This window comes from Biomphalaria glabrata, chromosome 13 (assembly GCF_947242115.1).
Source record: "Biomphalaria glabrata chromosome 13, xgBioGlab47.1, whole genome shotgun sequence".
NCBI lineage: Eukaryota > Metazoa > Mollusca > Gastropoda > Planorbidae > Biomphalaria > Biomphalaria glabrata.
The window spans coordinates 14,047,866-14,063,144 of record NC_074723.1 but is presented as its reverse complement, the minus strand read 5'-3'; the positions used below and the strand labels follow the sequence as shown (position 1 = coordinate 14,063,144).

Here is a 15,279-nt window from a genome sequence, read left to right as displayed (position 1 = left end):
GCACATCACGTCTGTCGTCTCTTGCACATCACGTCTGTCGACTCGGGCACATCACGTCTGTCGACTCTTGCACATCACGTCTGTCGTCTCTTGCACATCACGTCTGTCATCTCTTGCACATCACGTCTGTTGTCTCTTGCACATCACGTCTGTTATCTCTTGCACATCACGTCTGTCGACTCTTGCACATCACGTCTGTCGTCTCTTGCACATCACGTCTGTCGTCTCTTGCACATCACGTCTGTTATCTCTTGCACATCACGTCTGTCGTCTCTTGCACATCACGTCTGTCGTCTCTTGCACATCCCGTCTGTTGTCTCTTGCACATCATGTCTGTTGTCTCTTGCACATCATGTCTGTTGTCTCTTGCACATCACGTCTGTTGTCTCTTGCACATCACGTCTGTTGTCTCTTGCACATCACGTCTGTCGTCTCTTGCACATCACGTCTGTCGTCTCTTGCACATCACGTCTGTCGTCTCTTGCACATCCCGTCTGTTGTCTCTTGCACATCATGTCTGTTGTCTCTTGCACATCATGTCTGTTGTCTCTTGCACATCACGTCTGTTGTCTCTTGCACATCACGTCTGTTGTCTCTTGCACATCACGTCTGTCGTCTCTTGCACATCACGTCTGTCGCTCTTGCACATCACGTCTGTCGTCTCTTGCACATCCCGTCTGTTATCTCTTGCACATCACGTCTGTCGTCTCTTGCACATCACGTCTGTCGACTCGGGCACATCATGTCTGTTGTCTCTTGCACATCATGTCTGTTGTCTCTTGCACATCACGTCTGTTGTCTCTTGCACATCACGTCTGTTGTCTCTTGCACATCACGTCTGTTGTCTCTTGCACATCACGTCTGTCGTCTCTTGCACATCACGTCTGTTGTCTCTTGCACATCACGTCTGTCGTCTCTTGCACATCACGTCTGTCGTCTCTTGCACATCACGTCTGTTGTCTCTTGCACATCACGTCTGTCGTCTCTTGCACATCACGTCTGTCGTCTCTTGCACATCACGTCTGTTGTCTCTTGCACATCACGTCTGTCGTCTCTTGCACATCACGTCTGTCGTCTCTTGCACATCACGTCTGTCGTCTCGGACACATCATTAGCCTACCACAGAAACTACTATAGAAGGCGCTACTGCTGGTAGCACTACTTCTTGAAGCTTGTCTTTCTTTCATTGTCCATTTCATAACTAGCTTGAAATTAAGCCCAACTTCTACACATACGTTACACAAGGACCGTTGTAATGCTTTTATGGACCACAGGCATGGAGCCCCCCCCCCCCCCCACACACACACCCAGGTAGGAAAGCATGGAAATATCAAATGGTTTCATTTATCATTATATCCCCTGCAGCAGTAATTATTTGTTGCTTTTAAGTCTTTGAACTCGCTTTTTAAATGCATTTATTAAAAAAAAATTCTAAAGTTGAAAGACCTGGATCCGAAATCGAGAGCTCTAGCCTCCTCTAGCTTCCGTACTAACCATTATACCAGAAAAGTGCTTATGAAAATATAAGGTTCTATAGTTATCTTTTGTTAGTTTCATACTTTAAAGCAAAGTATAAAGAGTACTAAATACTACTAATTCAACTTGTACCACCACACCAGTCAAGTACAATTTCTTAACCTTGTTCGATACTAAACAAAATGATTAATTACCAATAGTTAAATAAGTAATTGCTATTTTTTTTTAATTGATTCTTGTTTTTTTTTAGGTAAAAGAAATAATTGTGCGAAATTTCAGCTTGACCAGAAATTGGGTATGGGAGAAATTACGTATACAAACTTTTTAACAGGCAGGGTTAATATAAGCTTAGTAAAAAGAATCGCTACTTGAACTTAATTAACAACCTGAACAACAAGACAGTTCCGAGTGTATTAAGATAGACAACTCTTGTGTTTTATCGAAAGTAGGCCGAAAAGAATTACCATTCCTTCAACATTGTAAAGTGTATGTTGGTTTTTCTCTTTAAAAGTACATCATTTGTTTGAAACTTGGCCTTGAAACGCAATGCAGAACTTTTTTTTTTTTAATGTAGAGCTCATGGGCGTTGCCAGGATTTTTTTTTCGGGGGGTTTTGGGGTAAATTTTTCTCCTCCCCCCGGCAAAAACAAAATGTGCATTTTTTTTTTTTTTTGGTTTTGTTTTATAGAAGAAGGGGATTTAAATTTTAAACCCATTAGTAAATGTTTTAAACTGAATTCCCCTTGGCTGCGCTGTGGCAAGTTATGGTTTTATGTTAAAAATCTCACCTAAAATAAACATAATCGAAGCACAAAATCAGTCCCTAAATTTCATTTCGGGGGGAGGGGGGTCCTGGCTACACCCACGGTAGAGCTACTTGAAATATTGAGATGTTTCAATGTGAAATGTCTCATGTAGGAGGTGCCTTGTAAACCTAATATAACTGCAATGCACTAAGCATGCATGACTAGAATACCACGGGGATTTGCGGCGTATTTTACAGTCCTAGGACCTTAAGACCCAAAAGACGCTTCTAGCGAAAGAAGTGATTGACCAACTACCGGTTCAAAACTGCTAATGTCCTTTGAAGTCCTAACAGCACAGTGACATGATCTAGATGAAGCTCCAAAGCACTTGCCTGCCTATGCCGGCTCACTCGTCCATTACAGATCACTACTTCTTGCCAACGTAGATTATGATGACCATTAAATTTAGCTTTATTTAGGCTAGTAGAAATAAAAACCTAGTTCAAATCTCGCGCATGACTGTAAGCATGACTGTAAGCTAATTTAACGAATTAAATAGTAACGTAATGTATTGGAATCTATCTTGAGTCACCTGGCCATTAGTTAGGATCGGAACGATATAGCCCACTCAGCAGTTCCCCTCTGTCCACAAAGCTGATGTATATAAGGGAACGGAACATAGTTTGAAAAAGGAACTCAGATCTATATGACTATATCATAGATCTACCCATGGAACAAATACGGCGGAACGTTAGACAGGTTTGCAGCCTGATTTAGTGTAAATATCCCAAATGCAGAAGCACTCGAATAATCTTTTTTTGGAAGAAAAAAAAAAGTGGCATTTCATAGGGTGATCAGAAAAAAAACAACCTTTTGTGACGATCTCTTATTCATGAAAATTGTATCTATCATATCAGATAGTCAGAAAATTGATGATTTTTTTTTTTACAGATCTAATCAAATATAGTATAAGGAAGTTTAACAATTAATGCAGGCCGATCCAAGTGGCTCGTGGAGTAAATTTCTTCTTTGGCATTCTCATTGATTTTTCAACTAGACACGATGCGCAAAAAAAAAAGATGTGCGACGGTACTTCAAATCTCTTTGGCTTTGTAAAAAACTCGTAGCTGAGGTTCCATCAGTATAGTTCCATGATCTACAGATTTGGTCTTGATTTTTACATTGTCTATTGATAATTACGTCATTATTTGTTGTGCTCAGAAAAAAAAATTCTAATAAGCTAGCAATAGTTTGAACGACAAATACATTAATATAAAAAAATCTAATCTAGATCTATATCTAGATCTAGTCTCGTTTTGCTTCACATTGTCAATGTTCAGTAAACTCTTTTCTTAAGGTAAAAATTCACTCTGATGTTAATTGTCTCCAGCGTTTCAAAATAATAGTAGATTCAAGTAAGATTCTCTTATAGATAGGCTATAAGATTTAGAACCTAACTATAGTTATAGGGCGAGATCTCACAATGATGGCTGCTGGACAAACATTTTAGTTTTGAGACTCAAAGAAAAGACATTATTGAAGACAGGCTCAGAAGATGGAAAGAAAACTTTAACAGACCGCCAGCGGACAACGGCTTTGTCTGCACGAAATGCGGGAAAATTAAAATATGCTTGTCGCAACTTAGTTTGCGTAGTCGTGTGGAACACTGCACTCAACCTTAATCTTCGTAATCGGAGAACGTGCCATTATATAGTGACTCAATATTATAGATATATCTAAATCTAAAGACATATAGTAATAATAATAATAATAATAATCTTTATTATCCGTAAGGAAATTTGTCTTACAATTTGTGCATTACACCAAACAAAAGACATTATAACTATAAGAAACCAAAGTGTACATTCACACCAGACTCACTCATAATTTACATGTGACAAAGTTTATACCAGATTGTTCTTATTTAATGATTTGATTGCCAGGGGAACAAAAGAGTGTTTGTGTCTGTTTGTCTTTGCTATCGGTGTCTTGTATCTCTTTTGTGATGGTAAAATCACAAAGTCCTGACACAAAGGGTGATTCTTTATTTCGAGGATCTTGTTAGCTTTTTTATAGATGTTTGTCTCAAACAACTGCCCAAATGGGGTTTGTTTTTTGCCAATGATTTTGCCAGCAGCATTTAGGATTCTATTAAGTTTATTTTTATTTTTAATGCTCAGATTGCCATACCAGGCAGTGATATTGAAACTTAAAATATTGCAGATGTGAGCGTGATAAAACATAGCCAAGGCCTTTTCGCTAACATTAAACGAGGACAGTTTTCTTAGTAGTCGTAATCTTTGCTGCCCTTTTTTGCTGATATAATCAGTATTTGCAGTAAAATTTAGTTTATTGTCTAGGATAGTACCAAGGTATTTAAAGGTTTGCACAATTTCAATAGTCTCTCCAGCTACAGAAACAATATCATTTCCCTTCTTGTCCCTACGAAAATCGATTATCATTTCTTTGGTTTTTTTTTACATTTAATAATAAAACTATGATTAGATAGATCATAGATTATTTTAATATATGCCTTCTAGGTCTAGATCTAGAATTTAGATTCTAGGACGACTCTGGAGACTCGAGATGTAGAGTTTAGATCATTGATCTATTAATAATTTAGAGTTTAGCTTTAGGCATGCTATAAACGCTTAATCAGAATTATAGATCTATTGTTATAGGGCTAGGCCTATCTGGTTTTAAATTATCTTTTGAAAAGTAAATATACCTAAATATATATGCTAGATGATAGATCTAATCTTGACTCTACAATTCATCTCTTCAATTCTGAAGGAACATCCGAAATTTGTAAGAACAAAAAGACAATAAGCTTATAAAGTTGACACAAGACATGTGCAATGTCCTTCGTCCCTGTGGTAAAGGGTGCTGACAGACCCAGTGCTGAAACTATAGAACACTCTTGATCTGCTTTGTATGGTTAGGGAACGAACACGCTTCGGGATGAGGGGCTCGTTAGTCTTGCTTGGCTACCCAATGAGAAGAAAAACTCCTCTACTGCCTCGGGACGAAACCCAAACATGGAAAAGGCTTTGGGAGTCAATCCTGAGATAAAACCAGGAGCCGGTGAGACTTGGACAGCTTGCAGAACTCGGTTCTACATTATGTCACTTCTGTTGGTTATTTGCCATTACTTGGAACCAATAATTGCTTCGATAATCTCAACCATAGCGCTATTGTCTTTTTAAAACTGACGTTTCCCACGAATTAAAAAACCCAACTTATGAAAATTATAATCTAGTATTCTGGATCTAGATTTATTATAGATTATAAAGATATACATTTTTAAACACCAAGTAAATTTCTCAAATGAAGTGTAATGAGAGTGAAATGATAATATTAAAATAATACACCCACGCGTTGATAACGAATTGTATAATTAGTAACTAGTATAACTAGTATTAAAGTAATTAAACCCATATCCGTCTATCTCTTCCACTTTCTCTATCCTCCCTCTCTTTTCGCCTTTCTCGTGTCTCTTTCACTCGGTCTGTTATTCTCGTATTCTTTTTTCTTTGCCTGTATGTTCCTTTGTCTTCCCTCCCTGCCTCTCATTCTCCTTAATACTTCTTTCTTTCACTCTCCTGCTCCATGCCTGCACAAAATATTTGTCAATCCAAAATGTTAATTGCTTCTCACCTTTAGAACTAATGAGAATTTGTGTTTATGACTAAAGTCTAGGTACATATTGGGCCCCCCCCCCCCAACCACTAGCGGATCCAGAACTTTGGAGTGGGAGGGGCGATTTTTTTCCAAACCCTAACCCTAAAGCCCAGTAAACCCTAACCCTATGCATAAACGTGCGTAAAGCATATATATATATATATATATATATATATATATATATATATATATATATATATATATATATATATATATATATATGTATATATAGGAATAAATAAGCAGTATTTCTCAGTATTTTCTTGCATTCTTCACTGCAGAAACGCATTTTCCTGACATCTAAAGCTCTTTATCCATTAGTGGAGTTCGGGGCGAAGCCCCGACGACAAAAAGCGTTTACTTGCATTTTTTACTGCAGAAACGCCTGCTCCTGACATCTACAGCTCACTATTCATCAGTGAGATTCGGGGCGAAGCCCCGACGCCAAAAGCGTTTTCTTGCATTCTTCACTGCAGAAACGCCTGCTCCTGACATCTACAGCTCACTCACTATTCATCAGTGAGATTTTGGCGAAGCCCCGACGCTAAAAGCGTTTTCATGCATTCTTCACCGCAGAAACGCATTCTCCTGACATCTACAGCTCTTTATCCATCAGTGGAATTCGGGGCGTAGCCCCGACGCCAAAAGCGTTTTCTTGCATTCTTTACTGCAGAAACGCCTGCTCCTGACATCTACAGCTCACTATTCATCAGTGAGATTCGGGGCGAAGCCCCGACGCTAAAAGCATTTTTATGCATTCTTCACTGTAGAAACGCATTCTCCTGACATCTACAGATCTTTATCCATCAGTGGAGTTCGGGGCGAAGCCCCGACGCTAAAAGCGTTTTCTTGCATTCTTCACTGCAGAAACGCCTGCTCCTGACATCTACAGCTCACTATTCATCAGTGAGATTCGGGGCGAAGCCCCGACGCTAAAAGCGTTTTCATGCATTCTTCACTGTAGAAACGCATTCTCCTGACATCTACAGCTCTTTATCCATCAGTGGAGTTCGGGGCGAAGCCCCGACGCTAGTAGCGTTTTCATGCATTCTTCACTGAAGAAACGCATTCTCCTTACCTAAAGCTCATTATTCATCCTATTAAAAAAGGACTTTTTGAATAATATTGTACTTGAAAAATATTCTAATTTGAATGTATACGCCCTTAATACATTGCAAATAAAACCGATTTGTTCCTTGAAAATATCAGATACCCCACATATTTAGATTAAGGCTTTGAGGATCGCCTCCGAAAAAAAAAATTCAATAAATAATATTCAATAAAATTCAAGCATAAATTGTGAGTTACAGTCCCAAATTTAACTAGAAAAATATTAGATTGAGTAAAGGTTGGAAAAAAGGGTACTCATCTCAATCGTGACTCATACTGAAAATTTTTGTTTGAATTCTAACTTTTCCAAAGCAAAGTCTTTCTTAAAATAATTATGATAAATTCATGTGAAATTACATAAACTCTGTCTGGAAATGGGAGGGGCGGTAGAATGGAAACGATTTATCCTCGCTCCTTTTTATAATTTCTGCTAATGATTGCATTTGGCATTAAAGAATAAGGGTGGGGCGACTCGATATAAGAATTTAATTTATAGCATATATAAATTATATTAGTGGCTGATTTTTTTTACATTTTGTAATTTCTTAACTATAATACAAAAAAAAAGTATTGCTTTGTCCGATGAGGGAAAGAAGATGGCATGTATCGCCCCTCCCACATTTTTCCTTTTTCATTTTATGTTTACTAATCATAAAATTTGAGATTAGAGTGTGGTGCGACATAATATACAAATGGTTTCACATATCAATTATATAGATATTCAACTATTTTTGTTCACAAATTATGATTCCTCCATACAAATAGGACCACTCCCCACTCAGAGGGCTAGAGCGGGGAGGGCAGTACATGCAATCGCCCCCCCCCTTACCCCACCGAATCGGCCAAGATACCAGAAGGGGAGCGACATAATATCAAATTTATATATCATTTCAACTAATCTTGTTCACAAACTATGATTTCTCCATAAAAGTAGGACCGCCCCCCCACTCAAAGGGTTTAGGTGGGAAAGGCAGTAGAGGTTTCGCCCCCCCCCCCCACACCAATCGGACAACAGGGGAACGACATAATATAAAGATCGGTTAAAATATCAATAACAAGTTTTAATCATATAGATATTTAACTGATTCTTTTAGCAAGCTGTGATTTCTACAAATAAATTGGACCGCCCCCCCCACTCAAAAGTTTATGGTTGGGGGGGGCGGATTGATGCTATCGCCCACTCCCGACCCCACCAAATCGGTCAACATACTAGGGGGGGGGCGAAATAATCTAAAAATAGTTTGAAATATAAATAATTAGTATATATTATTAACATAAGTAATAAATTCGTATACAAATTGTGTGACTTCTATACTAAAATTCGTCCGCCCCCACTTCGGGGGGGGGGGTCGGCCGAGTGGGGGGGCGATCGCCCCTACCGCCCCCCCCCTGGATCCGCCAGTGCCCCCCAACCCTTTTATCTCCTAAAACTCTTATCTCACTTGAGTTGACCTTGAACCAGATTACATTTTTTTAAAATTCTTTTTGTACTTTTATTTATCAGACTAAGTTTCAAATGGATGAAACATTTGCAGACAAGGTCAAGGTGCACATGCGGCTCCCCCAATTGAACAGTAGCCTCTTTCTTAATGCCATTCATATTTAATCATTCCCAAACGTCAAGAACACGATAACATAACATTATATCAGAACATTACATAAGTATAGCGAACAATAAGAATAATACAATATAGTTTATTAGTTATAGCTATAGACTAATTAAAAAGCTTCATGTATCACAAGGCTTCTTATATTATTCTTGAAGAACTTTTTCATGAAAGATGCCTTTCCAAAACACATACATTCCATTAATACAATCTGCACACATTAACCCACTTGTTATATCAGATCTGGACGAAGTGGTCGTCTCCTCTCAATTTGGGCTAAAACAGAAAGTTTTAAAAACTTCTTTATCCCACTTTCAGTCAGGGTGTTACAAAGTCATCTGTCATCACAAAGAAGTTCAAAGAAGCTAATTCATAAAGCGCTGGTTGTGAGTGTCTATGTGTTCGGTGTGTGAATGTTGTTCGTATTTGCATCTATATTATTATTGTTTTACTAGTTATGCTGAGTTGGAAAATTGTAGTCAAACTGAATTTCCATTTGTTTGGACCAATCAAATTATCTCATATTAACACTATCTTAATGCGACGAGAGCGATGAAACATTATAGCTATAGATTAATGTTCACGATTATTCCCCCCCCCCCCTCCGGCTCATGGTTTTGTGTTAACCGAATTCCATTTTATAACTAGGCCTACCCTCAGCGTGATGTCTTCTCAAAATCTAGTAAACCTACGTGTAGTTGCTAATTTGCCAATCATTTTAACACATCATTTAACAATATGTAATCACTGTACTACTGGGATGCCCTAATTTTGTGCCACATCATGCCCTTGACGTGGTGCTGCCTGCCTTCTTCGTAAGTGTTCAAAGACTTGTTTAAGACTCTTAGAGCTCGAGACCTATGGAAGCTTGCCTCCATCTGCATGTCTGAACAGACTTCTGTCTGGGAAAGATCCAAGCAGATGTAAATTATTAGCCTACATTCCTATTAAGCCTACCGATGTCTCATATCCCAAAACGCTCGGGTTAGAATCGAGGTCAAAGGCCGAGCACACCGGGGAAACGCCCTCATATTCATTTCCTGTATCACATGAGCTGTGCTGGCGTCTGCCATAAAAACTGCCACTTGACTTCGAGGAACGGTGTGTGGATAGTAGTGTTTGTTGTGGATTTCTTCCATCCCCGTCAGAGCAATGGACATGGTCCTTAGGCTCACAAACGGGGGCACTTTTTTTGGCTCCCTATTTGCCCAATAGTTTCCTCTATTTACCGTTTCAAACCGAGCGCCACTTTGAGGTTAAGAAGCATTGCCCTAGTCAAAACTGTTCCTAATGAATCAGCAGATAATAGGTTTCATTGGAGCAGCGATGTGGTCGTTGACATACGTGAGTTTTGAGTTTTTGGCACATCGGCACAATTTAGGCCATGTCGTGCCCGTAATCCTTCAAGGATTACTCTCCTTTACAAGAGCTAAATTCCATACAGTTAAATCATTAAAAACAAGGTCTTTTCACAGTTAAAATAGTAAAGGTAGTAAAAATTTAATAATTAGTAAAAATCTTATGTAAATATTATAGGGTCACGTATATTGCATTCAGTCTGAAAGAAAAAGACGGTCTTCACTGCTACAGTAGTAAGCCTAGCATATATTTAGTAATTTACGTCTGATATTTGTTTGTTAATATCACAGGAGAAACAAATAATGTCCAGAAACAAGACCAAAGAATATCTTTCATCAGAATGCATCTTGACTTTGGTTCTACTTGCAGTCCTAGCAGTCTACAGTTTCAGTGTTTGCTTTAATATCCACATCACTAGACAAGACATCAGAAGAGCAGGGTTAAGTGTGCAGCTGGCTCTAGATCCGTTAGAACCACTTCAGGTGTTTGTTTTATTTCGTTTGCATTTGTTTTCAATGTTCAATATAAACTACCAATAAAGAAGGAGATGGTGCTGATGTTTGTGATGTGCATTGCAGTCTACATTTGCACCTCACAATACTCACAGGCTTCAAATTGAACACACACAAAATTAAAACCGACTCTATATATATTATGGCTACCTTACATGGCTTTAAGCTTTTCTTATAAAAGCTCGTCACTGCCTATGAATGATATGTTTGAACTAAATAACTGACATCTACATTTAGGCCTATATGTTTCAATAGAGCCAAGTGTATTAGGCAAGATAAAAAATCAAATCCTGATCCTTATTCTCCTGTATCTTGGACATGCATACAAAACAACATTAGAATTGAGTAAGTCACATTCAATGTATGTGTATTATTGAAGTCGTCTTATTTGATTCCTCAGGGACTACTGAGTAAATGGATTTTTGAAACAGAGGAGGCACTCAATACTAGTTCGTCAGCATCTGAAAAACTCCAGTATGCCCTAAGCGATCTTTTATCAACTGCAGATTCCGTTTTTGTGGAGCTCAAAGCTGTTTTACAATAATATTCCCTTTGCTCTGGTGTGAATCTCTATTCATTTTTCAAATACCTAAAACAATAACAATGTCCGTGAAGCTATAAACTACAATACCGTAGTAAATTAGAATGAACACACATACTCAAAAACAAATCTACAACTACACTAAAAGAAAATTAAACACAATTATTCTATATTTTCAAATAAATCATTTTTAATTTGAAGCATTATCATATACATTTCTTTATTTTGAAGTAGAAAAAAAAAAGGTACGTATATTAACAGTTATCAGTCATTTAAATTACATTTAATACTTATGTCAAGAAAAATGTTTTAGTTTTGTTTTGTTAGGAAGGGGTATGTACAGGACCATTGCCTAGACTTGAATTATACAGAAGATTGATACTTTTTTTTAATTTGAATGGACTCAGGGGCTTCTAACTATAAAAAGTAAAACAAGAAAGACAATCCAAATAAATCTATTAGTGCATGGGGGGGGGGGGGAGGGGTGTTAGTCATGGGTACACTTACAAAGGTTAACATTGCAAACCAGTAAGCACATTAACAACAGAAATTAAATGTCATTCACTTCAACAAGTTATTTTATGATCGTGGCTCATGTGACCGTTTGCTGTTCAAATCCAGTCACTGTTGTATCCTGCTACTAAACAAGAGGTCAGGGAGCAACAAAAACTAATTCTTACAATGCTATTTCAAGGACTGTTAGCCATTCAATAAGGATTTCTTTGTACTCCTCTTGCTACCAAAAATGAATTCAAAAAATTAAGTGTAAAGAGTACTCGATGTCCAGCACTGAGTTTCCTCAAGCAGTAATTATTTGAAGAACTAGCTAGTATAAACATCAATACCCTTGCCCATATTTACAAAGCATACAGCTGTTGACGGTATGGCAGGTAATGTCTAAACAGTAACAAATTCTTCTAATACAAATGATAAAGCAAAAAAAAAAAAAAAAATGTTTTTATTACTTAACAGATCACGCACACTCACACACCATCTATACACACAATTTAAAAGAAAGAATGTGGAAAAAAAATGCTATGAAGAAAAGTAGAGGGAACAAAATAGTTCTCAATTTTAAAAATAAAAAAATTTTGTCATGAAGTTAATTTGAGGCCAAAATGTACAAAATGTTAATATTCTTTTTTTTTTAAAGTAGAAACTTTATTTGCAAAAGTGTGTATTTTTTAAATACCAAAACAAACAGTAAGAAAGCAAAAACACATTTGAACAAGAATCATTTGTTCCTAAAAATGTACTGGTAACTAAAGAAACAAGATCCAATTATCATTGCTAGTCAATATCTAAAATGCATCATGTTTTAATGGACTACAGCTCAATAGTAATAATACAAGGCACAACACAATATAATATCAATAGTGTTATGCCAATAAAAAAAAGTGAGATTCTAAAAAGTGAAACAGTATCTGTGTTCAAACAATCAAGTCTAGTAGACTTCTTAGAAACAGTAAAGTACATGCCATTAATAATTCAAGCAGTAAAAAAGAAAACAGGCTTTCCTTTCATTGTGATGCCAGACAAAATGAAACCTTCAATCTTTACCTACCTATGTCATTACTTCTCTCAGGAAGAGCAAGATTTCTGAAAGCCTATTTTAGAGCCAATGATCAAAGTCTAGCCTCCTAAAACGTGGGTAGCTCTACTGTGCACTGAACAGGGGTACTTGAGCAATTTAGAAATTTGAGGTAAAACCTCTTGCCAGGACTTCAATTAGCCAATTTGTGGAGCGACTAAGATCATTTGCAAAAAAAATAAAGTGTCATGAAATTAGGTCCAACTTCTGGTATCAGTTAAAGCACATACAAAATACTCATAATGCAATTATATATATATATTTATTTATTTATTTATACGCTGTTATAAATAAGCTCTGCCAAAGAGGAGAAAAAAAAAAGGCAAAATGGAAATTGATTAAAGTTGACAAAATACTAATATGAAAATAAAGAAACATAAAGCAGGATATGTCTACTAGATTATAATCACTACAGATATTGTAAGTGAATGTTAAAAAAAAAGATGTACAGACATACAATACTACTATATACATACAATATTTTCATTTTTGTCAAACTAAGTGTACTTACACTCTTATCACTTGATAACTTATTGATAGGCTTGGGGGAGAAAAGCAGATAAAGGAAGTGTTTTTTTTTCATTTGAATGATGACTTAAGTTTTAAAAATTTGTTCATTTAAAAAAACAAAGTACCTAAAAAAATATAAATATTGCAACTCCTAATGTAAAAAAATGTATATACTGAAAATTTCTTTTTGTTCTATCTACAATAACATTATGATAGAGTTCTTACTTTAGATAAGTCTTTTTATTTTACTACTAGTTAATAATCATATTCTGTTGTAAGAATTCTCTTGTTTTCTTTAAAATTATAATACAACATCATTGCAGTTGAATCACTTGTTTTTATAATACTTACAAAAAATGCTGTTTGTGTCCTTTTTTTTTTTAATCAATTTTGTTATACATCTTTTTTCAAAAGGTTTGTGTCTATTAAAATTTTCAGAAAAATTTTAGCACAAAACTATGGACACTGCATTAACCATTTTGAAAAAGATACTTTTTTTTTTTAAAGACTAAGAATAATATTAAAAAAAAAAAAGAATGAACAAAAAAAAAACAACAACATAAGGCTGCATTCTGCAGGCAATGAATTTTTTAACAGAAGTTACTCATTCTAATTTTATAATTAGATTATCATACAATATCTACAACTATGATTACAATTTTGTAAAAGTATGCCTATGAGTTAAAAAAACAACAACTAAACTAGTAAGAATTTTAAAATAATATTTGTCAAAATAGTGCACATAAAATAATTACCATAGGTTAAGTAATGCATATTAAACCGATTTTTTAAATAAATGGAATCAATAATATAATTTATTATTTAAGTAAAAAAGGCATGATCATGGAATGATACATTAAGTCAATCAAAATAGTATTGACCACTCATTTCAATTTGATATTTTTTACAGAGCCTCTTTGTAAAATGTATGTGATATAATACTATAAAATATGTGAAATAAATTTGGCCTCTTCTGATCTGATAATCTCAATTTCTTTTTTCTTGCAAGATATGGAAAATGTTAACAAGTTTGAAACATAAAGATGTCTATGGAAATATTGAAACTATGTAACCACCCCCCACCCATCACCACCAAATTAAATGGCAATTCCAGACAAATGCTCTTTGTGACATAGGAATAGTGTTTTTGTTAGCAAGCATGACTTCCCCCAATGCTGATAGTATTATAAATCCTAGCTATACGATAATGTTCTCTGATAATGCTTTTAGATTGGTGGGGCACTATTTCCTTTGCTTGCAATATAGTTTAGTGAATAAAATATCATGGAATGTTTCCATTCATTCCTGAAAAAAAAAAATAGAGGTGCTTAACAATTACTTTTTCTCAAATAATGAAAAAGAAAAAAAAACAACAACATTGTTAGAAAAAATTCCATCAATAAATACAATTGATTTCATTCAACTAAAATGTGCAAGTCAAATCAACAAAGCTATAGAACATCAATATAATGAAAATCTTGGGAGTAACATGTCAACTATAAAATGTATAAAAGCTGAAAGTAACAAAAAAAAAATTGTTTTGGTATAAATGAAATTTAAAAAAGTTTGGAAGTGCACAGCAGAATGTAAGAATATGTCAAGAAACTGTTGCTTTACATTTACTTTAAAAAAAAAGTACTTGTAATATAGTTTGGACAAGCCAAGCTATTGATTTGAGACACAAATTTACCTATTAACTGCCATCCCAACAATGACGTATGTAAAGACAGATTTTATGAGTCAGTTACAGAGATTGAGACACAAAGAACTGGGACTCAACCTACCACTTAATGAGATTGTAAATGAGTGTCATTTGAGATTAGTGGGACATTTTCTCAGACATGCATTCCAAAAGTTGTATTGACATGGAGAATGATAGGAGGAAAAAGGAATGTCCTGGTATAAACTTTATGGAGGACATAAAAGCAGCTGGGAAGAGGCTGCAGACGTACTTCCTGTTTATTAATGTAAGTAAGACCAGAAATGAACAAAAGTTGACTCCACAAAGTGAAATTGGAGGCGCTGTGGCTGAGTGGTAAAGCGCTTGGCTTCTGAACCGGGGACCGGGGTTTCTAATTTCGGTATCTTCGGGCGCCTGACATTAGTTGGGGAAAAGTAAAGGCGGTTGGTCGTTGTGCTGGCCACA

General features: G+C 36.0%; 1 long non-coding RNA gene across 1 annotated transcript; it reads left to right on the top strand.

The window, feature by feature from the left end:
* Positions 1–3,443: 3,443 nt before the first annotated feature.
* LOC106078143 (uncharacterized) lies at positions 3,444–14,110 on the top strand. Its single transcript, XR_008774254.1, has 3 exons — positions 3,444–3,579; positions 10,270–10,461; positions 10,892–14,110. It is a non-coding gene; the product is annotated as an uncharacterized LOC106078143 (long non-coding RNA).
* The last annotated feature ends 1,169 nt before the right edge of the window (positions 14,111–15,279 follow it).